At 35.6% G+C, this 25442-nt stretch overlaps 1 long non-coding RNA gene across 2 annotated transcripts in view; it reads left to right on the plus strand.

Moving 5' to 3' along the window:
- Window positions 1-96: 96 nt before the first annotated feature.
- LOC115276602 overlaps window positions 97-25442 on the plus strand; it is a 1186317-nt gene continuing 1160971 nt past the window's right edge. The window contains exons 1-2 of one of the 2 annotated variants that reach the window (XR_003902022.1): window positions 97-421; window positions 21707-21863. This is a non-coding gene — a long non-coding RNA (uncharacterized LOC115276602). Of the gene's footprint in view, window positions 422-21706; window positions 21864-25442 lie in introns of those variants that run through there. The other variant, XR_003902023.1, reaches the window with a different exon arrangement.

The raw sequence follows: 25442 nt of genomic DNA on the forward strand, positions 1-25442 counted from the left end.
GCCCCCGCGCGCTCTCCCTCCCGGCGGCGGCCTCCCCCCGAGCCCGCGCGCCCTCCCGCCGCTCCTCCTCCTGCTCCTCAGCCTCCTCCCCTCGCGCGCCGCTGACAGGCAGCCTCGGCGGGGAGCGTGCCGGTACTTTGCCTTCAGAATAATTTGCAGGACCCACGCTAGCTTTCGGAGCGCCCTTGTTTTCTTCGGCCGTTGCCCCTCCCCACGGAAAAGAAGGTCCCACTTTTGAAACAGACCGCACCCGAAGCACCCTCCCCACGCCGAAGCCCGACGGGCGGCTGTGCGCGTGCTGTCCTTTCTCGCAGTCCATTCCGGGCCTGTGTGGAATAGAAAGGCAGTTCTTTATTTGGCTGGTGGGAAGACAAGCGGAGACCCCTCGGGGTTCCCAAGGAGGACTGGAGCGGCTGCTGTAGTAAGTAAAGTGCTTTTGTGTTTCCTTTCTCCGAAGTGGGGCATATGCTGGGTGCTCTGCCTTCAAATGGTGTGGACCCTCCGTGTTACCGGGAAGAGGGAAGTTGACTTATATAACTTAAGTAGTTCTTAATCGCGACGTGGTTTGCTAAGCTGCTTTTTCTTTAAGCATGGAGACGACTTCATTGTGGGGAACCTTGCTGGGGATGTGGTTTTTACACGTTCATTGTTCAAGGGCTGTTGGAAGCCTTGCTGGGGGAACCGTTAGCTGATTTTAAGACTCCAGGACGGTTACGGAGAAAAAGCCGGAGGACTCCGGCCCGCTGGCCCGCCGCTCTCGCCGCCGGCTCCCTCGGCCTTGGCCCGCGGGAGCTGCCCTCCTCCGTGGCCCCGCCTGGCTGCTGGCTCTGCCTTCGGAGCTGGAGACCGCTCGCCGGCGACTGGGTCACGGGAAAGTTAAGAGAGATGGTGCCAAAGAGCCGGAGAAGAGCCTGTTGCGGTTTCGAATGCTTGTAGATGGGTGAGCCGTTGAGCCAAACCCCGCGAGCTAGGCTAGTTTGGGGAATTTGGATGCGATGAATTTGCAGAGGGAATGTGAAAAAATGTTGTGGAGAAGGCAGGAGCTGAGACTGCGACTTTGACACCGCGGGTTACAAACTGTGACAGGGGCTCAGCAGCCAGCGCCAGGCGGAGGGGTCTCCTGGGGCCGAGGGTCTCTGCCCGAGAAACTTTTGCAGGCGGTTCCTCTTGGGGCTAACGTCACCATGTCAGCAGCTGCAGCATTTCTGCAGAAACAAGCAGGACACCCTTCCTGTCTCGGTGAAAGGGTTAATGGTATATTCAAAAAGAAAAAAAAGATACACAGTCTAACATTTGCCAATATTTTGTAATATCTGAAGAAACCCTTTGTCTTATGTCAGGAAAAATACAGTTGAGTCAGTTTGTTTTGCACAGGAGGGAGAGAATCAATATCATTTCAGCATTTTCCCCTTTATTACTGCCAAATGGACTGGGGACCTTATTCTTCTTGCATTGATACATATATAGTAGATACAGTAAGAATTGCAGTTTAGATAGAGCAGATTTTTAACAAAGTCAAACTTCTCTGACATAACAGCGTCCATACTGACTAGTGTAGAATAGTGATTTAAAAAGTTTGTTTTATCTTTGACTTTCAATTATTTTGTCGGAGTGTAAAGCACACTTTTAAAAGCAGATGTCTTTAAGAGTTACGAACTAGATTGAAAATTAAAGCCACTACCTCACGTATGTTTTTTCAACAGAACACCTTACCATCAAACAATACCTAAGGGCTCTCATATTTATTTGCCAATAATGGTAAAGTGGAAAAAAATGTTACATTTATATCTAGTCAAGTGAATATATAAAAATGGCAATATTCATTTGGCATTGATTTTAAAAATTAAGAGTAAACTACATACAATGGTTCAAATAAGGGAAAGATGTTTTTGAGTTGATATGGCTATTCAATGTCAAACGCTCTGAATATCTTGGGACATAAGTTTTTCGGGTAATGAGATAACAGTAGGACAGTTGATGAATTTGTTGTAATGAAGTTATAAAATATGGAAATCATCTGGGAAAGATACGTCATTGTTTTTTATATATTACTTTATTGTGTATCCAAATGGGTCTTCTTGGAGGCATTGCTATTCTCAGCTGCCATTTCTGCTATTCGTTTAAAATGAATTTAAATAATTTAAAATGAAACCCTTGGTTGATCAGATTGGAATAGCATATGACCTCTACTTACTTGTGACCTCAAATATCTGAAAGGATATAGGATATTTGAAAAAAAACAATTATTGAAAAATAAAAGGGAAGACTATACTGAAGTAGCTAATTTTAAGAGTGGCTCAAATATGTTATTACATATATCACTATAGGACACATTTTCCACAGAACACATAGAGAAGACATGATAGAATTGTTGATCTGTTCAAATTGCTGAGAGCAAAGATTCACAATTAACGTGATCATTATTCTGCATGTGTTATAATTATGTTATAGTGCTAAGGAAGATAGCCTGAATTAAAAGCATTTCTAGTTAAGGTTGCACATATTATATTTGACCACTTTCAAAAAAAAATCAGAACTGGATGGAGTGATTGAATTGTCAGGTTGTGTTCTTTTTTGGGTTTTGTTTCTTGTTTTTTGTTTTTTGTTTTTTTGCCACCAGCTGTCTGTGCAATACAGAGGTGGTTGCAACTTTAAAGTTGAAAAACGAAAGTTGCTAATGTCAGCAGTAATGTGTTTTATTATGCAATTGTTCTTGTTATTCAGATCAGATAATGGCCCTATGAAATACATAAGCAGTCTGCAGGGAATGAATGATTAATTCCTCTAACGTGTGCTTACTAAAGGAGTTCTTACTAATAAAGTGCTGTGTACCTGTATTTGCTTACAGTTGCAGTTGGTAAAGGCAAGCATACTTTTCTTTTCCTTTAATATTAACATAGAATTTATAGGTCTAGTCCTGTAACTGTAGCGACTTAAAGATGGTTGTGTGGATCACATGGTCTTATATTTTATAGAGCCCTTTGGATATGATTGTTATTTCCTTAAAACATTTAATTTATAAAGTAAAATACTGTTAATTAGATGGAATACCAAAAGGCTGAACTATTAAAAATTTTGCTCTTCCACAGTGGAATGACATTCTTTCTCTCCTGCATATTACTAGTTGGGTACAGATGCAAACTTCAGGTGCAAAGGATGTTTTTTCCTTAGTACTATTAAGTGTAAGAGAAAAGTTAAGATATTGCTGATTATATAAAATTATTAGCTAGACACTGTGTTAAAATTTTGGAAATGGCTGATAGTGCACATGATAATTGTTATGGTTACCACTGGTGTAAATTGTTTTGCAGTTTAAGATGTATCATTGATTAACTTTCAGTAGCTTTGCATTTCTAAGACCGGATTATAGGTGAAGGTGGGAAATGGATGGATTTTATGTGGTGATTTGAGAACAGTGACCTGAACAGCATAGTCCACATTTTAAATTTACCTACCCAATGTCTTCACTTTTTAGAAATTTCTAAAAAATATGTGATTTTCAAAATTGCCTAATTGAATATATCAATATGTCTCTATCTCTCATTTAATGTAACAAAAAACTTTATTTCAATTTTCCTCTGGAGAAAATAACTTCATTTCAATAGTATTTTTTGGACTTACACTTAAACTGAATTTAATAAACATTAATAATGCAAATAATATGATGCTATATATTTTATAATGCTTATTTGAGTTATAATGAAAATTGGATGAGTAGGATTTTGTATCCAGTTGAGTGCCATTTGAATTTATCTCCTTGTATATTTAAGTACAAATTTTTTATGACTACTGTCAGTTCACTGGGTTTTCATCAGGCTGTTCAAAAGCAATTTGGCATCCATAAAGAATAAATGAATTTCAACTGGTAGAATCAATGTGGAAGTTAACTTTAACTTGCAATAATGGTTATGTCTTTTCAAACTCTTTAAAATATGTTGAACAAAAGAAAATGAATGAAGAATAAAAAAATGAACATCGCCTACTAGGTGAACATTTAATGTGATTGTAGAATCAAAGCTTTTGGGTTTTCTTCTCATCTGTAATTGGCAGTGTGACCCCAGGGAGGTAATTTGGACTCTCTGTACCTGGATTTTATCCTCTGTCCAGTAGAGAAATTGACCTACAATTTGAGATAATTTAAATTCCAAAACCTCATGGAACAAGATAATATAATTAGTAAAATAATTATTAGTAGCCTTTAGCAAATTGTTAGATTACACTGTGGCACCTTGAGAACCCATATAAGAGTGCGGGAGCCATCCTGTTTGGAGAAGGACTATGGAAATTGTCCCCAAGCCATGTTGGAAATCACTGGACCCTGATGCTATGTGGATTAAATGCTTATTTGGAGGAGGAGAAGGAGATGATGGGAGGAAAGGGTGGAATAAAATCCCTATAAATCATCTTACCTACTGAAAAAAATACATAAGTATTTATAGATTTGTTACCCTACTTAATACCAAAAGGGCATGAGGACATAAAAATAAAGGAAATTGTTTAGTGTCTTTTGCCTTCCTTTTTTCTCCACTCCATTTCTTTATATATTCTATTTTACAATATCATGTTTAGATAAATATGCACAGTTTAAGTAAACTTATTTCCCCCCCTAAAGTACATCTTACAGACTGTCATAGTTAGAAGTTACCATATAAAAATTTATTTCACCTGCTGTATTTAAAAGAGAAAACTAAAAGCTTCAGAAGTTAAAAACAGTAAAGGTAACATGCATTTCCCAAGTTCACAGAGAGGTTTTACATCACAAAGCAGTAGTAGCTAAGAAGATTCATTTACAAGTAAACACGTAGACACTAATTTATATACCTGTTAGTAAATTTTCAAGAAAATCAATCAATAAAATAATTCCATTGATGATGTAAGACACATTTATCTAAAAACATTTTTATACTGACAAGGCTTCTGATCATGAGGAATGAACACAGAGGAAGAATACAATGTTAATTTTGAGGGCTTGCTTTTCTTACAGAAAACCAAGATCACCTACTAGGTGAACACTTAAGGTGATTGTAGAATCAATAGTTTTGACTTTTCCTCTCATCAATATAATTGATGAAATTGAAAAAGTTTCCCCTCTAAGAAAATCGGTGTGCCCAGTGTTTTCCTTTTCTAATATAAACACCTGGGTGGTAGCAAGTGGAGCCATAGTTCTATAAAATGTTTTATATTTTAAATTGTTGGAGCCTGGGAAATAATGCTGTACTTGAAATTTATTTACTTCTGAATGCAAGATATAGGTGATTAATTTTAGAGAACTTATTTGTTTTACATTTTTTGTGTTTGGTGCTGTGTATGTGTATCCTTTTCATGATTGAACTGAATGAAAATGGTACACTTAAAATTTTAGAAGTGTACGTATAAAAATTGAATAATCAAAGAGAAATAACATGTTAGGGTGTGATATAGTAAATTGCTCTCTGAGCCTTAAATCAAATGAAAGTTCAACGGTGTACCATATTACCAAGGCCTTGCCTCATTTAATAAGTCCATATATTTTCTAAATACATTATAATAATTACATATTCTTAAGGTTTCAGGGAACATAATTGCTATTCTTTCTCATTATTACAGACCTTACTTACCAGTATATGTACTTACATTAGGTGCTAAAAAAGGAAAAGAAAAAATTATCAATTTAATTATGGCATGGTTAGTTAAAAGTTTTTCATCATGAATCTCAAACGAAATGTATGTATTTTAATTTGTTTATCTTGTTATCATTTATTGCATATTTGATTTACTTTGTAAAGGGAACAATAAAAGTATTATTACACTTCAACACAGAATAGTGAATTTTATAAAAATTCCTTTTTAAGCATGGAATTATGTAGATAATTGGTTATACAAGTCTAGTAATGTGTTTATTCTATTGGGAATGCTATGAATTATACTTTTTAAAACCATCCAAAGTTATATTTCTCAAGTGTGGCTTGATTAAAAAGGTGGCCCCTTCTACAGCTATAGGAGAGAACAAAGCCAGGGAAGCTGTGTGTGCATATTCCTTTTTACTGCTTATTTGCTAATCACATGTGCTATGGGATTTGTATTGCAGGATATACTTCTATTCCTTTGGTTAGTCAGAGCTGGGTAGCTTACGACAAGGGCCTACGACATAGCCCTTCCAGCTCCAGGAAAGGCTAATTTAGAATATAGAACCAGAAAAAAGTAAGCAAGAGAAACAGAATGCTTCCTGTTTTTAATGTCTAGGCCACGTGTCTAAGACATTTATATTAGGTAGCTGGAAAAATACTCATACAATCTTGTATCCCTAGAATGTTGTCCCAGTATTGTGACCTATAATCTTTATGGTCAAGGTCAGAAATTGCACTTGGAAGTAGAATAAAGGATGAAGAAGGGAGAGGATGGAGAGAGGAGAGACATGTTAATCTGGCCCTAAGGGCAGTATTCTTCCACTTTTTGTTCTTCTTAAAAATGGGTTTCAAAAATCACAGATATGATTTGTCACTTTGGGTAAAAGGTCATCAAATTAAGAGGAATCTGGCTCATTAGAAACTCTACCGTATTCTCAGTTTTTTGTTATCACTCCCTTATATCATCTGGAACCTTATATCAACTTAACTAAGAAGGTTAGTTTATCAGTTCATGATGTGTATTATTTCCTCCTTTGATTTTTTGCAACACAAATCAAGGACAAGACAATAATTGAGGTGCCATAGTCATATTATCTACTCCTAGAAGTTACATGTACTTCTGTTTCCTAACTTATATGCATTTTCAAGTCATAGTCAGTCATAGAGTGTATATATCATAATATCTGGTCCCCATATATGTATTCAATCTCCTATGTGCCAAGCAGTGCTGAGTACAACACTCAAAATCTAGCAATTTTCATCATTCTATATTTTTATGAAATGTTTTCCTTTATTAAGATTTTTTTTTGATTCCATAGAGAAAACAGAATTTCCCAAAGAACATCTCTGCTTAAAAATGTCTAGGTAAATGTCTTCTTTTGCCATTTCCCCCCTTTCATTCACTGTCATCCTGAGACAGAGGCGGCTTTTATAGAAGCTGGGTGGAATTCTTGTTGCTCATTTAGCACCTGTAGACTATGCTGTATTCCACTGGAATTGTCACCCTTCATCATCTTCAAAGCACTGTTACCCCAATGCTAATTCTTCAGGTGCTCCACTCTCCAAAGTTCTAAAGAAGCAGTAAGGAATGATAAACTTTTCAGCATATCATCCTCAGATCTTCAAGATATGGGAAACCCCAGTAAATCTCCAGACCACTGTAGCAGTTCACAATCTATGTATCAATACCTTTCCAAATTCATAGGATACAATACAAATTACAGACAAGGCTCATGTTTTTATTTCAGCTATATCCAAAGCATCATAGAAGTGCATTGGTTTTCTCAGGAAAGAGAACAGAGAAAAGAGAAGAAATTCTGCCTGTAAATTGTGATGTGTGTGTTATTTTCATAAAAAGCCGTTATAATATGTACTTTGGACCAGATAACCAAAGAGGAAGATAAAGTGTAATTTACATTTTTAGAAATTTACTTGGATTGTTATGTATATTTGGAGTTTAAAAAAATTACCCTGAATTCACCCGTGGATTTCTCCAGAATAAGTAATGGAAACATTTCTGACTTGATTTTAAAGCACTTTCCTTCTTATGCTCTCTAAAAACCTTACCAAAGTTTCAGTTGTGGTGCTATTCAACAGGAACATTTGAAACACAGTGCCAATGTAACATGTTCTTTCACTCTCAAAGCCTCTTTTATATTTCTAAGTCTTAATGATGGACCATGTATTTCACAAAGAGAGGAAACATTTCCCCATCATTTGTTATTTTCTATTATATAATATACTCAATTATTTCTTAATATTTATTTGAGGTATTTACTTCAGGGGACCCTTGCTTGTAATTTTAGCATGTAAGGATGTCCAGTGGCTTCTCCTCTGAATGGATGTGTTCATTTTGTGACACACATGCTATCCATTTGTTTCCTCCTAGGATACATATGTGGTTAGCTCTGTAAGACCTGGCTCATCCTCATCATTTGTACCTGTGTGATTGAAGACAGCAGGGCTTTCTTGTGGTGGAATTGTGTGCTCTCAAGGATTGAATTCAGCACTTCAGTGTCCCATTTCCCTGCACCTCAGGAAGGCATGCCTTCCTGTTGTTTTTTAGGGGCTTGAAACCTTCCTACTTTACTGTGTACTCCTTCCATTGTGGGAACTTGCCAGGACCAAATAACATAAATTGCACCTTTGCTAAAACACAATGATAATTACCTGCTTTTTGAAGGAGTGCATCTTAAGAATTAGTCTACTTGTAATATATGAAACAGTATATATGTTATATACAGTGCACACACACACATATATACACACATATAATTTTTTCAGAGAAAGGAATTCCAGGCTATATCCTAGAATGATTTGGTGTGAAATCTTACATAGGTTGAACCTGGAGATCAATCAGTTTCAGAGGTGAGGTCAGAGAGATCATATGGTTCCCACTAGAGAAGGCTTCTTTTCCCTCTCATTTAACAGGGCAGTCTCTTCTTATTTCTGTTTCTGCTGCCAAGTGTCCCTTTTCTGCCCATGTCCTTTGTCCTTAATGGGAACCCACTGTGCTAGTTTCATAGGGATGACCCTGTTGGACACATGAGAAGACAAAAGTGTATGCTGTTAGGATTTTTAAATAGATTTTGCCATTGTTTGTATTTTATTTCTTGTATTTCCTGAACAGCTCAGGCTTCCCTCTCCTCAATATAACAATCCACTTTTCATAAATAGTCCATCACTTCTTATGATGACACTAAAAGAAGAAAGCAGTTTTGTTTTCCTAATCAGAGATGGCTTTAGGGTCTTACTTCTTTTCTTGAGTTTTTAGAATTTTTTGGTGCCATGGTACGTTCTCATGAGCTCTGAAAAAGTCTTCAGATAGAGGTAATTATACTAGCTAACATTTATTGAGTTTAATGTATGCCAGTCACTATTTTAAATGCTTTACATGCATTAACTCATTTATTCCCACATCAGCCCTCTGAAGTTGGCACCATTATTATGTTTAATTTACACATGAGGAAACTAAAGTACACAGAAGCTAAGTAAACTTGCCCAAGGTAGCATATCAAGTGCCGTACCTTGCCCTCTGCCTGCAGACCCCACATTTTAAACCACTTTGTGATATGGATATTTTGGCACATTGATTTAAATGTTTTCCCAGAATTACATTAGCATATGAAAGGAATTCCATAGTTGAATAGGTTCTGTAGCTCAAAAGTGGAAAAGGGGAGGGATCCTAGTTCTGCTTGTATAATACAGTTCTTGTCAAATGAAGTAAACATGAGTTATTATAAGTAAATAACATATAGGGAGAGATATCATGAAGGTGTTGCTGAGGGGAAATAGGAAGGGATGAAACACACTGAGGCAAACTATCTCCAAATAGCAGTTCCCAAATTTAATGAGTAAGGATGACACCAGTGTTTTGCAGCGTATTCCGTTTCTTCCTTGGAAGTTTTGGATCTGGTAGAGCCTGAGGTGCTTTTTGCTTTTCCCTGGTGTACCCCTTCCCAGGAGTAGATTGATCGAGATGGTTTCATTACTCAGGCCTCCATAACTTCTTGGCCACAACTTTATGCTGTGTCAGGTCTTTTACACACCTTGCTGCACATGGTTACTGATGACCAAGAGTCATACTTTTTGAGAGTCAACCAAGATGTTTGAGACATTTTGTGCTATGTAAAAGGCATAGCAGAACACAAACACAAGAGCAGGGAAGATGAGCTCTGGATGCACTGTGGCATTACGTTCAAGGTCAGTATTATTCTGAGTATTTTGATACATATTTCCCATGATATTAAAGTTACACTAGCATAATTAACTAATGCAAAGTGTAACATAAGGGATACTGATCATGAGCACTAAAAGGGGCGCCTGGGTGGCTCACTCGGTTAAGCATCCGGCTTCTGCTCAGGTCATGATCTCAGGGTTCTATGCGCTCTGTGCTGACAGCTAGCTCGGAGCCTGGAGCCTGTCTTTGGATTCTGTGCCTCCCTCTCCCTCTGCCCCTCCCCTGCTCATGCTTTCTCTCTCTCTCAAAAATAAATAAAACATCTTAAAAAATTAAAAAAAAAACACTAAAGAAATAAGTAAGAAGAAGAAAGCCAAAAATTGGTCCTGTAAGGGGCATCTTAATTACAATTATTTGTGTGAACTCTTAGTATTTATACATCTTACTATAATTCCCCTGGGTATTATTTACACTATTGCATGATATTGTATTAACTATGTTGAAAATTTAATTTGATTATAATAATAAACTACTTTTATTTGCTTATTTCTAGTATATTGATCATGTTTCTCAAATTTTAATATGACTCCCTACCCGAAACTAATAAGTAAAAAAAGGAATATGAGTTACAACATAAATTATGAGTGAGTCTTCAGATTATAAAAATGGGAAAGTTAAACGGTTACCTGTATAGTAACTAAATTTAAGAAAGCTTGAATAAAATTATCCTCAGCAAACATTTATTGGCTTTCTAATATATGAGAAATGCTCAATGCATATTGATAGAAATCTGGTGTCCTAATTTTGAAAGGACATGAGATATATCTTTGATGTTCTGTAAAATTATCAGAAATGTTGTGTGACATTTTAAAAATCAAACGAAATAAAACATTAGCTTTGCTCTTTCTCAGCTTATTGAATCAACACTTCTTATGTCTTAGGTACGTTTGTCAAGTTATAGTTTTATTTAATACCACAAGATGACAAAACAAATACAAATTTTTTCTTTTTTCCTATGTTGTTGGAATACGTAATACCAAAAATAGAAAGTTAAAGTTGTTTCCCGGACTCATGTTTCAAGAGGTTCAAACCTCTTCCTTTCAGGTGTGAAAGATACAAAAACACTTAGTAAACAAGGTAATTGGATTATCTTTTAACTCCCTAAGGTCTTCCTAAGGTTTTTCTTCCTTCATGTGTTCTGATTACTTGCCAAGAAAATTCAGTGAATTTTTGGTCTTAAATGAGAGTTGAGGAGTGGAAAAGTTGCCATCTTGAGCAGGTTGATGATATAAACTTGTCCACTGGAGACCTTCACAGAACTACTAAACTGTGGAACTACTTGTTACCAGCTAGGTTTTGGCCTTCTGTCATTGACATGCTTGTAGGAGGAATAATGGTCAAGAATGAGAAACAAAGAAGCCTGGAAATGTTTAACACATTGGCAATAATATATTTTTATTACTTTGAAGTTTACTAGAAGGAAGACATAATCTTTAGTTTCAAAGTGTTTTTAAACAGGTGGTCCCAATGATTCTTGAAATATAATATACTCATTATACATAATTTAATTTGGACTAATGATGTGAGTAGAGCGAGATATCTTGGATTGGGTCTCCACAGGCAAGCACATGTAATAAGTACTTGTAATCAGCTACAATTAGCAAAATTTGCAGCTTCAAGAGAGTAAAGTTTTTTGGAAGTCTAGATTGTCTCCTCAAATCTGTGGCAGTGTCCACATTTAGCCCTGTAAGTGTCCTGTTGTTAAATGATATCTTTCATGACTAAGTTCTGTCAGGTTCTCCTCCTCCTCCTCTTCTTCCTCCTCCTCCTTCTTTCTTCTTCTGCTGCTGTTGCTGCTGCTGCTGCTTCTTCCTCCTCTTCTTCTTCTTCTTCTTCTTCTTCGTCTTCTTCGTCTTCTTCGTCTTCTTCACTATTATTATTTATCAAATCTTTCCCATGGCCATAATTTTGCTTCATTGTCTTACCAAATTGTAATGAATTTGGGCTGCTGTAACAAAAATACCATAGACTACCCAGTTTATAAACAACAGAAATTTATTTCTCAGTGTTCTACACCCTGGAAAGTCCAATATCAAGGTGGTAGCAGATTTTGTATCTAGCAAGAGTCCATTTTCTTTTTCATATACAGCCTTTCTTTTCTTCCTTTCCTTTCCTTTCCTTTCCTTTCCTTTCCTTTCCTTTCCTTTCCTTTCCTTTCCTTTCCCCTTCCTTCCTTCCTTCCTTCTTTCCTTCCTTCCTTCCTTCTTTCCTTCCTTCCTTCCTTCCTTCCTTTCTTTCTTTCTTTCTTTCTTTCTTTCTTTCTTTCTTTCTTTCTTTCTTTCTTTCTGTGTTATCACATAGGGGAAAGAGCAAATTTCTTTTTAAAAGTGCAAATAATATGCACGAGGGTTCCACCCCAGTGGTCTAATCATCTCCTAAAATTCCTACCTTCAATTACTATCCAATAGGTTTCAACATACAAATTTTGGGAGGACACCTTTATTCCATAGAGCAAATCTTACCCAGATGACTACTTCCAGTTTTCCTACCTCTACCTCATCTCTGTTCTTTTCTCTGCCACCAAATTATTTTTGTTTTCAAAAATGCAAATCTGATCATGCTTAGAACATGAAAAGATTCTTTAGTGAAGGAAGTAAAATGTTAAAAAAAAATCTTGGTTTGACATAGAGTCCCTTTAATTACTTAGACTGCGAACAACCTTATTATCCTAGTTCCTTGGCTTCTTCCCACCATCCTGCATAGTCTGTGATAAAACTGTATAAATACTGAAGTTAAAAATTGAGAAATTTAAGTGGCTTATGATGAAAATCATGATAATGATAATGGAGATTAATAACTGCATTTTTCCTTTTGAAGAGGCTATCTCAAATTTTGTAATATTATATGAATGTGTCCTTCAGATACGAATTTTGTATCTTATTTTGGAGTATCTTGAGTATTCTTTCCAGCCAATGACCTACACAATAGAATGCCAACTTTTGAGGGACCACTTTCTCTCTGTGGCTTTGCTCAAGATGAACCACCTACTATATTACTTCTGCACAACAAATTGATCAGGTTCTTTTGCTTCCCAGCAGCAGCCAGTATCTGCCATACAAAGTAATGATCTCTAGCAAAATTTTATGTTGTGTTTCCCCTGCCAGCTTCAGAGTGGTCAGCCTCTTTTGGCTTACCATCCTGGAACTATGTGGGTTTCTTACTATAGCCCAGCCTCATAGGCATAGGCTTTGCTGCTCACAGCTTGGCTGAGCTCCAGGTCTTTGTTACTGGAGATGCTACTGTAATATCTATTGAGTAGGGCATGTATGTAGTTATTGTAGTAACTGTCATCAATCTTATGAATTTGGGTGTATTTGCTAGGTTTGGGGCATGCATTGTATAACATGAAGCCTGTCTTGAGGAGAATTTTGCAGATCAAAATAGGCAATAGTGTGTATTTTCTAATGTAACTTTGATACTAATAATCAAAAAAATCTTTGTTGGATATTTAGATAACATATAACCACTTTTCTTTAAAAATTTTTAATGTTTTATTTATTTTTTTGAGAGAGAGAGAGAGAAAGAGGGAGAGAGAGAGAGAAAGCGTGAGTAGGGTAGGAGCAGAGAGAGGGAAACAGAGAATCTGAAGAAGGCTTCAGGTTCCGAGCTGTCAGTGCAGAGTCCGATGTGGGGCTTGAACTCGTGAGCTATGCGATCAGGACCTGACCCGAAGTTGGAAGCTCAATCAACTGAGCCACCCAGGTGCCCCAATATATGACCAAATTTCTATGGATTTACCAAATAGACATTATTTTAGAAGGAAGTTCATTTACATAATTGTTTGAAAAATTACTGATTTTAAGTTAGTAAATTTGATTGCTTTAGGAAAGGTACCCCAGATTTTAAAGTGCTATATCATAAGAAAAAGTATGTGATGTAGTCAATGTCCATCTCAGTATTTTTAATTTTTATTTTGAATATATTGCATGAACACCTTCTTAGATCACAAATCCAAAATAACGTGATTAACTAAGAAAATGTTGATTTTATGCATATTGAAATATTTCTGTGATCTGAAGAAGTCATAACATTGGGAAATCTACCTTATTGAAAATAGAGTAGTCTTGAATTATTTCAGTCTGTGTCAGATCCTGGAATTGAGTTTTCTGATTAAGTAACTGAACAGCCACATGACCAATGGAATAGTTTGGAAAATTATAAAATATTCATGACCAAACTTTAGAAAAAAGTTGGGAAAAAGTTCTGGTAAGCAGTTTGTCATTTTCAGTGGGACATTCAGTCTAAAAATTCTAGGGTCCTTTCCCTACATTTTGCATCATATATCAGGATTGCTAATTGATACAAAATCAAACAAAATTAAAGTCCTTTTTAACCCTCATGCAACACTTTAAAGAATAAATTGGTAGCAAAGCAAATAATTATGATTTAAGTAGACGGTAGTCAACATTGTGCAAATTAGATTACAGACTAAGCTGCTGTAACCATGAGACCCCCAAAAAAAGTATCTGAAATGAAATAAAATTATTTTTTTCTTCTTAATAGTTGTAAGGTGAGTGGGCCAGCCTAATGGGATAGCAGTGTTTCATGAGGGCATTTGTGGATCTGCGCTTCTTCCTTGCTGTTGCTCAGCTATGACCTAGAGAATCTGCATGCCGTATCTCTATCATAAATGGAAGTCAAGGGGAATAACTTGCCTTTGAGGGAATTTTCATTCTCATCCTATTGAATTTACTCACATGGTCATACCTGGCTTTACAGGAAGCTGAAAAATGTATTACATACATGAGTCATCATGTACCTATCTAAAAGTTGGAAGTTGCTTTTATTGAAAGGAGGAAGAGGAAAATAAATACTGAAGGAATCCATCTTCCCCCACCTTCCTCATTTACTTTTCATCTTATCAAAAATTGGTGAGAGCTTACATTATCTTCCTTTTTATATGCTACACTGTTCTTCTTTAGTCTTGAATCTAAAATAGGTCGTTACGCGTTTTGTCATCTATGCCGTAGTTTGGATTAGCAAGGAAAAAATCTAATGCAAAACATTTAATTTCACTAATAAGGAAGGAGAGGCCTCAGACATCCCATGACAAATTCTTATAATTAGTTTTTCAGAAGCAAAGGTGAAAATTAGAACCCAGGGAACTTAACCAATAGTCCAGACTTCTGTACAATAAGTAGTATAACTGGATTTTTGTATAATTTTGGTTTATTCTTTTATGGAGAATCATCTAAAAAGTAACATTTTGAAGATAGTTGCTAAAATATTCCTGTATTTTTTCACCTGAAAAAATCTTTTTTTTTTGTGCTAGTGAATCTATCCATGCTGTGTAAGCAAGAGTCATCATGGGCACAGTCTTATTTACTTTATTTTTTTGAGTCTTACTTACTTTAAAATATAGTTGTAGGTCAGGTCTTTTTTCTGAAGATACATCTATTTTTTGTGAGGAAATTCAAAACATAATACTTATGATAAAACTGAATGCCATGCCTAAGATGAAATCAAAGAACCTCTTACCTAAAGTAGAATTGATACTTTATAGTTCTAATCTATGTTCCTCCAGCTTTTGTAAAATGTTCTAAGTTTAGAAAACTGAACGTCAGTCTGTGTTTTGCTGGTCACTCTATCTACACAGGAGTTGTCAGATCAGAATAGGTTTCTGGTGAATTCTGCTGGTAGATTTGATGAGGGCAGCAACCGCCTATATGTTGTATCACACCCATCCATCAGGAATGCATTATTCTTTATTTAAAGTTTCCCAGAGAAGAGTTATTTTGAAGTTTTCCAAAGAATCTGCATAATTTGAAAGCTTATGGTAGGCCCACCTGGAAAGACCCAATATTCAATGGAAGTCATGTTATGTTCTTAATATACACTGTAGAATTACTTATGAGAAAGTATAGAGGGCTTTTTGCTGATATTCTAGCTGTAAATAATGCAAGAGTAAACACTTTAATAATTTCAATTAATTCTGAAGTGTAGCTTTAATTTTTCTAATTACAGTCGATATTCCTAAATCTGAGACTTCTGGCAGAAGTTAATGAAATCTTTGCTTACCATTGCAGCTACATTATAGAGCTTGCTGTTGAAGTGCAGGGTGCTTTAATTAAAAGTATTTTCTAATCTGAAATGAGCTGTTTTAACTCCTGAAAAAAGTTTCAAGCCATGCATTATTTAAAAATGAATATTAAATGAATTCAGCTGCATTTTTCAATTTCTGTTAATTTGCTATTTCAGTGTTAATAAAATGTCAGTTTTTATTCATGGGTCAAATGGCAAATCATTGCATTAGTTTAGTAAATTCATTTGATGACTAAATCCCTGAGAGTGCTCACAGTATATTTATATAAAGTGTAGATTGTTATAAATTTGCATTGGATAGACAAATTCAAATAAAAATTTGTATAGGCCATAAACTATGTAATATGTGCATATGCTAACCATTTAAGTGAAAATCTTGGGGCGGTACCTGGTGGCTCAGTGGGTTAGACATCTGACTTTTGGTTTTAGCTCAGGTCATTGTCTCACAGTTGGTGAGATTGACCCTTGTGACGGGATCTGCACTGGCAGCACAGAGACTTCTTGGGATTCTCTCACTTTCTGCCCATCTCCTGCTTATGCGTGCTCTCTCTCTCTCTCTCTCTCTCTCTCTCTCTCTCTCTCAAATTTACTTAAACTAACTTAAAAAAATTAAAATGGCAATCTTGGTACCAAATAGTAATGTATTTTGGGGGGAGATTTTTTGGGACCCCTTTTCTGTCCTTAAGTACTATGTGTACTGTTGGTAATGAAGTATGGGTTTTTTGAGTAATCCTTGATATCTCATTTGATATGTATAACAAAAAATCAAAGATTATCATGTATTCTAGGGGAGACTTCTTAATAAACACCACACAAAGATAGGGGCATAATGGTTTTAGCTTTTTTGGAGTAGCTTTTTCAGAAATATCTGTTTTGCATGCTTAATTTGATTTACTAGACAAAAGTTACATATATTACCTAAGACTTGGTCTTTATTACCAGTCAAATATCCCATAGTTTGTACATGTTCTACTTCTGTTCATTGCAGTGTAGCCAGATGTTTTTCTAATATTAAGTGAAAGTACTGTTAGCAAATTATAGTTCAGTCAGTTCTCATATTTATGTGTATATAAAGGTGTGTATAGGTAAATATATATTTATATATAAATTATATTTTAACAAAGTAAATTCCCTTTTTAAATTTTTTAATATTTTATTTATTTTTGAGAGAGAGAGAGAGAGAGAGAGGGAGAAAGAGAGAATGAGTTGGGGAGGGGTTCAGAGAGAGGGAGACACAGAATCTGAAGGAGACTTCAGGCTCTGAGCTGTCAGCACAGAGTCTGAGGCAGGGCTCAAACTCATGAACCACTAGATCATGGCTTGAGCCAAAGTCAGATGCTCAACCGTCTGAACCACCCAGGCACCCCTAAATTCCTTTTCCTTACCTTCCATTCTTGACTACAAGCTTTTCATTTCTTATGTTCTACTTGTAATAGCATTGTATGGTGACAGATGGTAGGTACTCTTGTGGTGAACATAGCATATGTATAGAGTTGTGAAATCACTATGTCGTATACCTGAAATTAATGTAAAATTGCATGTCAACTATACTTAAGTAAAAATGAAACAAAAACAAATATAGGAAATACTGTAGCTACAAAGCTAAACTTTTTCATACCAAAGAACTCACAGAGAAGAGAAATCCTGTGTTTGTAATCAACATGAAAAGGCTTTCATTGATAATTCATTCTTTGAGCATTCTCATTGTCAAACAAAGACAGGTCTATAATCACTCTAGGTGAGCCTTCATCCAAGCTCCAACTCTGGTGTGCAAAAGAAAATTGTAAATAGGAATAATTCCTAAAACAGGAAAGAAGAAAAACAGTCTTTATTTGGTGGAGGAAACTCTTACATTACACAAAATAATTCATAATGGGGAATCAATTTATTCAATTACACATTGGAAATCTATTACTGATACAGTGATACTTGTAGGGCAGGTAAGGATTCTCAATGAATTAAAAATTCTCAGTGTTTGGGGTGCCTGGGTGGCTCAGTCTGCTAAGCATTGGACTTTGGCTCAGGTCATGATCTCAGATTTGGTTCAGACAGCCTGGAGCCTGTCTTTGGATTCTCTATCTCCCTGTCTCTGTGACCCTCTCCTGCTTGCGCTGTTTCTCTCTCTCTCTCTCTTTCAAAAATAAATAAAAACATTTAAAAAATTATCAGTGTCATAAGTGGACGAAAGTCTTCATGATCACTCATTCCTAAGTCAACGTTAGTGATCTCATACTGTGGACATACCAATAGTTAAGTCAGTGTGACAAAGCTATCAGCTGGAGTTCACTTCAGACATCTTATAGTTGGAAGTCACTCTATAAATAATACTTTAGTACACAACTGAGAAAATAATTTGAACTTTGGTTGAAGACTTATTATTTACAATTGTAAAGATGTAGAATTCTAAAGTGTTTATGGAAATGCTGGATGCACAATTTGGAAACAAATAATAATCAACAAAGTAAACCAACTTCAGTAGGTTTGTACTTAAATGCACGCATTAAGAGTTAGTGCTGAACAGTGAAGTATGTATTTGTCTTGACAAAACCATGAAGCATTATGTTGAATAAAAATAGGCTATTTTTATAATAAAATATATATTGCATATATTAACAAAGAGGGTTTATATGCAATATATAAAAACATCCTTGAATCAAATTAAAAAAAAAGTTCCAGAAGTATTAAATAGTGTGGGCATATCTGGTTTAAGGCATAGATATGACTCACATGCTATGCAACAGATTGAGCCAAAAAATAAAACTAAGTTGCTTATGGAAGAGCAGATCAGCTTATTTGGTGATCCAGCTGAGCAGGAAGCACGGCTTTCTGAAAAGCCTTAGTGATAGTTGCTTTACTTTGTAGAAATTTAAAGCCAAGATAGTTTACTGAATTATCACTGATTTTTCTAACTTATTTAGAAGTAATTATTGGTTATTTGAGGGAAAATTCATGTAAAGCTATTAAATTAGTTGCAAATTGCCTCATTATCTTTTATAATTCATCTCTGTTTTTATTTTTAATTTATTTTTTGTCATTAATTTTCTTTAATTAGCAATTAACATTAAAAAACTTCTTTGGATCAGCTGTCTAGATAATTAATACAGTCCTATGGATCTCTGTAGAGACAATAATATGTTAATGGATGCTTCAATTTGACCTAAGCCTCACTTTTTTCTCTGAAAAATGGTACCCATACCGAATTAGATGAGAACCACACAATATAAGCAAATTGGTTATTTTAAATTCTGAGGTTAACATATGGCCTAATTATTTGCTATAAAAAGTTATCATTTGAATAATTAAGTCAACCTGTCATTGAGCTGTTTTGGGGGGAAGTACTAACAAAACTCTCCTGAGAGTTGTTTTTTTCCTCATTCCTTGACAATATGAAAGTGAAATTTGTTTCACTTTTTCTCTTAAAGTGGAAATGATTCTTTAAAGTAGAGGCATTTTTTTCATTAGTTTGATATTGTGACAAAGATGGACTCTTTGGTATGTGTATCCATGCTTCAGTACAAGAATACTAAATGTTTTATCCTCAGAAGCCCTTACCACACACCTTTGAAGAGTAGACAACTTAGGATACCTCATTAGACAGAATAATTGTGGCAAGGGTGTGACCTTGTATCTCTGAAGCAGTCTCCCATTCAGTGGATGTTGTGAATGACTAAGTGAGTCAGTCCTAGAAGATTGTAAACCATTCATTCTCATTAGGCTGCCAGCCACAAAATTCCAACAACACACCAGGTTGTTTGAGAAATGCAGCAATTTATTGAAGACATTTTTATTTCTGCTTCTCTTAAGGCAATCAGCAGTTCAAAGAACACAAATTAGCTGAAAATTTAGGCGTACATAGCATCACTTCATTTTTGCTTTATTAAGTCCTTGCTTGCATTTGGACTGATTTGAAATTAATCAGTGATCATAATTTTATAGGAGCTTTGCCTTTTTGAGTTTAGTTAAATGAAGGTTGAAATGTAAAAAAGCATTTCTGGTGTCACTGCTACAAACTGCAAAAGCAGTACCCAGTTGAATTGTATCAAGACAAGTGCCACTTAATTCCTCCTTTATTATTTTTAAGGGTCCTATTCAAAATCAGAGGGAAACTATCCTCTGTAAATACCAGTAAAGGAAATTATATGCTTTTATAGGCTTGGTAGCAACTAATATAAATGATTCAAAATTATTAGGAAAGGCACAATTTAACTCAAAAGGAGTTAAATTTTTCTTTTGGGGATGAAAGGGAAAATAGAAAAGTACTTTCTGTTTCTGATTTGGCTAAGTGCTGAATATATGTTTTTAACAACGAAGGAGAAGGCTATAATCACATTGAGATAGAAATGACTTGAAAAACAAACAAACAAACAAAACACATTCCTGCTGTAGAGGAAAGATTTTCAAATTGTAGATTTCCTATTTTCTATCTCAGCAATTAGAAAAAAATTTCTCATCAAGTTTATAAGTAAGTTTAGATTTCTTTTCATAGAAATACATAATTTGCTTCAAGCTTTTTTCATTTGAAAATAGCATCTCTGGTTCAATTCCAAACTGTCGTCTGCCAAAATTCTTAGAGAATTCCCGATCTCTTTGTATTAATATGAAGTGTGTCATATATATTGAGTCAGGATTATTCATGATGCATCTTTAGAGAAGTACAGACATGTTTGGAACAGGAACATGGTTCTGAAGCCACTTGATGACCTCCAAGTCTCTTTTTTTTTCCTTCTATAATATCTGTTGGTGTGGGTGTAACCAGCCTATAAGTATAAAATGAGGTCATATTTGTTATCATATCCAATTGATGATGACTCAGAGCTCCCATATTTTGATTGTAGGAATTTGGGGCCGTAAACAGTGTCCATTTAAATGTTTTATTATGTCTTCATGGGCAATCACTCTTCTATGTGCTCTATACCTTTATTACTCAGATTCTAGTTTGTTGGCCAGTAGCATGTGTATCTCCTGGGAACTTGTTAAAAATGCAGAATTCTAAAACTCCACCCCATGTTTTTGAATTATGATCTGTATTTAACAATATCCTCAGGTATTTCCTACTAAGGTTTGAGACACTCTGCTTCAGAATTCATTCAGCTCCATAGTGAATTACACATACGTTTTTGAGGAGTTCAGATCCAACTCCTAGAAAGTTTTGAGAGAATAAGAAGTTTCTAACTCATTTCAGTTTAAGGTTCTTTATTAGAATTTCTGTTTTGATCTAGGTTAGACCTTGTATTAATTATGGATTACTGTGCAACAAGTTATTATAAAACTTACTGGCTTAAAATATATTCATATCTAAGTTTCTGGGGTCAGGAATCTGGAAGTGGCTCAGGATGTTGGTTCTAGCTCTGAGACGTTTCCAAGGCTTCCAACAAAGTGTCAGGGGTGGATGTGGGGAGTGTGCAGCACCTCGAGCCCGAGTGGGTCTAAGTTGGAGGCTTTGGTTCTTTGACATGTGCTGCTCATGGCGTGGCAGGAGGGAGAGGGAGAGAGTGAAGAAAAGAAATGCTATGTTGCCTTTTATGCCCTACTCTCCCAGTCACAAACCATCACTTCCACCTGATTTCATTCAAAAGAATTGAGTCACCAAGTACAGACCACACACAACAGGAGAATGGGATCTTTGGGGCCAACTTGGAGGCTGCCTGCCATAGTCTTTTCCTCAGGATGATTGATACGTGGTCCTTTTCTCAAAGTATGACTTTGTTTTCTGCTCCCAACAAGGCAGTGTCACCAATTTGTACAATAAGAAAGACTGAATATACATAAATAGGGGAGTCTCCTTTGCAATGTTTTAATTTGTTGTCTTGCTCGTTAGATGACATCATCCTTGAAACCTGCCTGAAGCCTCTTCATCGTGGCTCCTCATCTCCTGCAAATGGCTTTCAAACCAAAACAAGACAAAATGAAGAGATCTGCAAAAACATCCACTTTCACCAAAATAAACATTATAAACATAATGCTATTTACATCCATATTGTATAAGTTATATTTCTTCTTTTAACCTTGTTCTCCACTCCCAATCCCTACTACATACTTACATAAAAGCACAGAGGCTCACATACACAGAGATAAGGTAATCTGCATCATACCAAGTATTTAGACTTTAATATAAAATATCTTAAATATTTTTAAATGTTTGTTTTATTTATTTCTGAAGTAGGCTCCAGGCTCTGAGTTATCAGCACAGAGCTCAATGTGGGGCTAGAACTCATAAGCTGTGAGATCTTGACATGAGCCAAAGTCAGATGCTGAACTGACTGAGCCACCCAGGCACCCCTACAATATCTTCATCTAGGCTAATAATGACTATATAGTTTTCCACTACAAATATTTCTTGGGTTGTTGCTTTGTATTTGTGAGACTAAAAGAGAGATTTTAAATAGGCTGCTTAGATAATGAATTTGAAGAGAATGGATAAATGCATTTAAGTGTATTAATGAAATATAGTACCATACAGCAATACAAAGGAACACACTACTGATGCGTACAGGAATGTGAATGAATCTCAAAAAAGGTGTGCCTATGGAAAGAAGTAGAAAGCAGAAACTAAATAAAATATGTTTTTGTTTATGTGAAGTTGTGAAACAGAAAAAACTAATTTAGAGTTAGAAATCAGATCAGTGGTTGCTTGAGAGGTGAAGATGTGGAAGATTGATAACAAAGAGGCATTTGGTAATTTTTAGGATAACAAAAATATTCTATAAAAATGGTTGCATTTAACTGTACATGAGTAACACATAAATAAAGTTGATTTTTAAAATGTTTAAAAAAGTGAATTTGCTAGTCCACTTCTTGTGGACAACTGTATTTGCAGTAATTACATGACATTTTCCAACCTCCACCTGCTATTACAAAGTATCATGGACCGAGTTTCAACCTTACTACTCTGGATTCATATGATATTTCTTAAAGCATTAAATTTTAATCTTGCTGATTATCATTTTATGTTAGTGGAATATACCTCAAAAGTTTAATTGAAAGTATGACATTATAGATTATTGCTTTTGTTCCCCTTGGCACAGGGGTGAAACTTAGATAATTAGATTTGATTTATTGTCATTTCCTCATTTACATTTGTATTTCTTTCATTAGCTTAAATTTCTATAGACCTCGTTACCCAGTGATTACCAATGGAGTCACATTAACAATAACAACACACATTTTATTAAAATGCTATTATTTAGGGGTACCTGGATGACTCAGGTTAAACGTCTGACTCTTGGTATCAGCTCAGATCATGATATCACCGTTCGTGGGATCAAGCTTTGTGTTGGGCTCTGTACTGACATCTGCAGAGCTTGCTTGGGATTCTCTGTCTCTCTGTCTCTCTCTGCCTCCCCCCCACTCTTTCTCAAAATAAATGAATAAACATTAAAAAATTAATAGCATTTAATAGTTTATACACATTCTTAGCCTTTGGGAAAAATACTTGCCGAGTATTCTGAGGAGTCCCAGGCAGTCATTTTACATGTGTTCAAATACAAATACAGATGTCTAATCAGCTATCACTTGACTTCTGGTAATGCTTTCCTCCTTTCCTTTTCTAAGCCTTTTGCTGTGTAATACTATTTTCACCTGACATCTCATGGTTGCCACCGAATCTATCAGGTTCTGTTATTTCTTGTCAGGAGTTTGCTGGGACCCAGATTTCCATCTTGTCTCCTAGATGAAACACTAGACCCTTTAGCAGTTGTCATCATAATTTATTGCCAAGGTAGACAAGAATATCTGTCTTCTCCCCATGTCCCGCTTAAATTTTTCTGTGACATTTGCCAAGGTAGACAAGAGTGTCTTCTCCTCATTTCCCCCTTTAATTTTTCTGTCAAATTTTACTATACAGTTGCTGCCTATGCTCTAATGGCTTAGTCATCTTATTGGAACAGTTCCTTCAGTTTACTTAAAAGCCCCTTTGCAGCTCTCTCTTTGCTCCATAGGACTCACATACGAACCTTGGTAATTTAAGTGTCTGGTTCTACACTAATTTCTTCTCCAATGACCAAAAAAAATTAGGTCAAACTCAACATGTCTGCCTTCCTCTTTTCTTTAGTCATATTCTATTTCAAGGATATTCTCAGTTCCTTTTGATATCAAAATTTCTTCAGACCCATTTGGCCTGTTTATCAGATCCTCACAGACATTTCTGAAATCTCTCTTTAGGTTCTTATGCTGATTCCTGCTATGTTTCTTAGCACAGATTATATATGATTTCAACTTTACCTAGAGTTAAAGCCCTGAGTTCTAATAGGATCCTATACATGAGAAAAACTTAGGAGATTCTTTTAGATCCAGGAATGATAAGTCATGGAGCAGATCTTTACTAAGTTTCTCTATCTGCAAAATGAGAGGGCTCTTATTTGTTCATTCATTTAGTAAAATATTCTCCTTTGATAATGAGAAAAATATGTACATTATAAACATTTTTATATATATAATAATTTAGATATTAAGTGCTAAGGAGAGAAGAAAATAAAGCAGTGATGGGGCTGTAGGCAGTATTGGAGTAGGGTGTAAAATTTTAAATAGGGGACCAGAGAGGCTTTCACTGAACAGAAGGCATTTGTGTAAACAGCTAATGGAACATATATATATATATATATATATATATATATATATATATATATAATTTTTAAAAATTTATTATTTTGAGACAGAGAGAATCCTAAGCAGGCTCCTCACTGTCACTGTAGAACCTGACTCAGGGCTAGAACTCACAAACCATGTGATCATGACCAGACATAAAAGCAAGGGTTGGACACTTAACTGACTGAACCAGGTGCCCTGGAATAGATAAATTTTTAAGAGCCTCCCGTTGTCTTTATTTACAATACATCAAAGGTGATAGTAAACTTAGTAATTCATTGTTCAGTAGCAAATTTTTAGTAATAAGCAGTGTTTCTTTTTGAGTATATGCATATGCATTATAATTTTGAATAATCTGTCTTTAAAGTCTAACTGTGATGGTCTTCTAACATCAATACTACAGTAAGAGTTCTACTACTATGGCTGGGCCATTTATTCAGATATTTGAGATTAAGACCTATTTTTGGCTTAACTATTCATACAGTACCATGTATTTGTGTGTACATTAAGCCACAATGACGCCTTATTTAATGCTCCTCTATTGGGTGGTGTTGTAGTTACTTAATAGCATTTCCAAGATTACCATCAAGTGAAGAATCCCCATTTTGGAAGCTCTTTGGAATTGTTCTGTCTCTCACGAACTCCATTTTAATGAGTACTGTATATTGCTGTAGACAAATCACAGACTTTGGAGTCCAAAAACTTTTGATTTGACTCTTGGGTCCTAACTTTAATGGCTGACCAGTGTTGACAAACCTCTAAACCTGGGGATTACAACTCTCAAATTGAGATCACTTAATAATTTGTTGTCGGTGAGCATCTGCTTTGAGTTGGACACTGTGTAAGGTCAAAGGGTATCTCAAAGAGTCCGGATCATGAAATGAATACTTAACTGCCTCATAGATGAGTTATCTCATTCCCTTTCTGAAACATGTTTTCATAGAGCACTTTATCATGTACAAAGCATTATC

Source organism: Suricata suricatta, chromosome 13 (assembly GCF_006229205.1).
Source record: "Suricata suricatta isolate VVHF042 chromosome 13, meerkat_22Aug2017_6uvM2_HiC, whole genome shotgun sequence".
In the NCBI taxonomy this organism is placed as follows: domain Eukaryota; kingdom Metazoa; phylum Chordata; class Mammalia; order Carnivora; family Herpestidae; genus Suricata; species Suricata suricatta.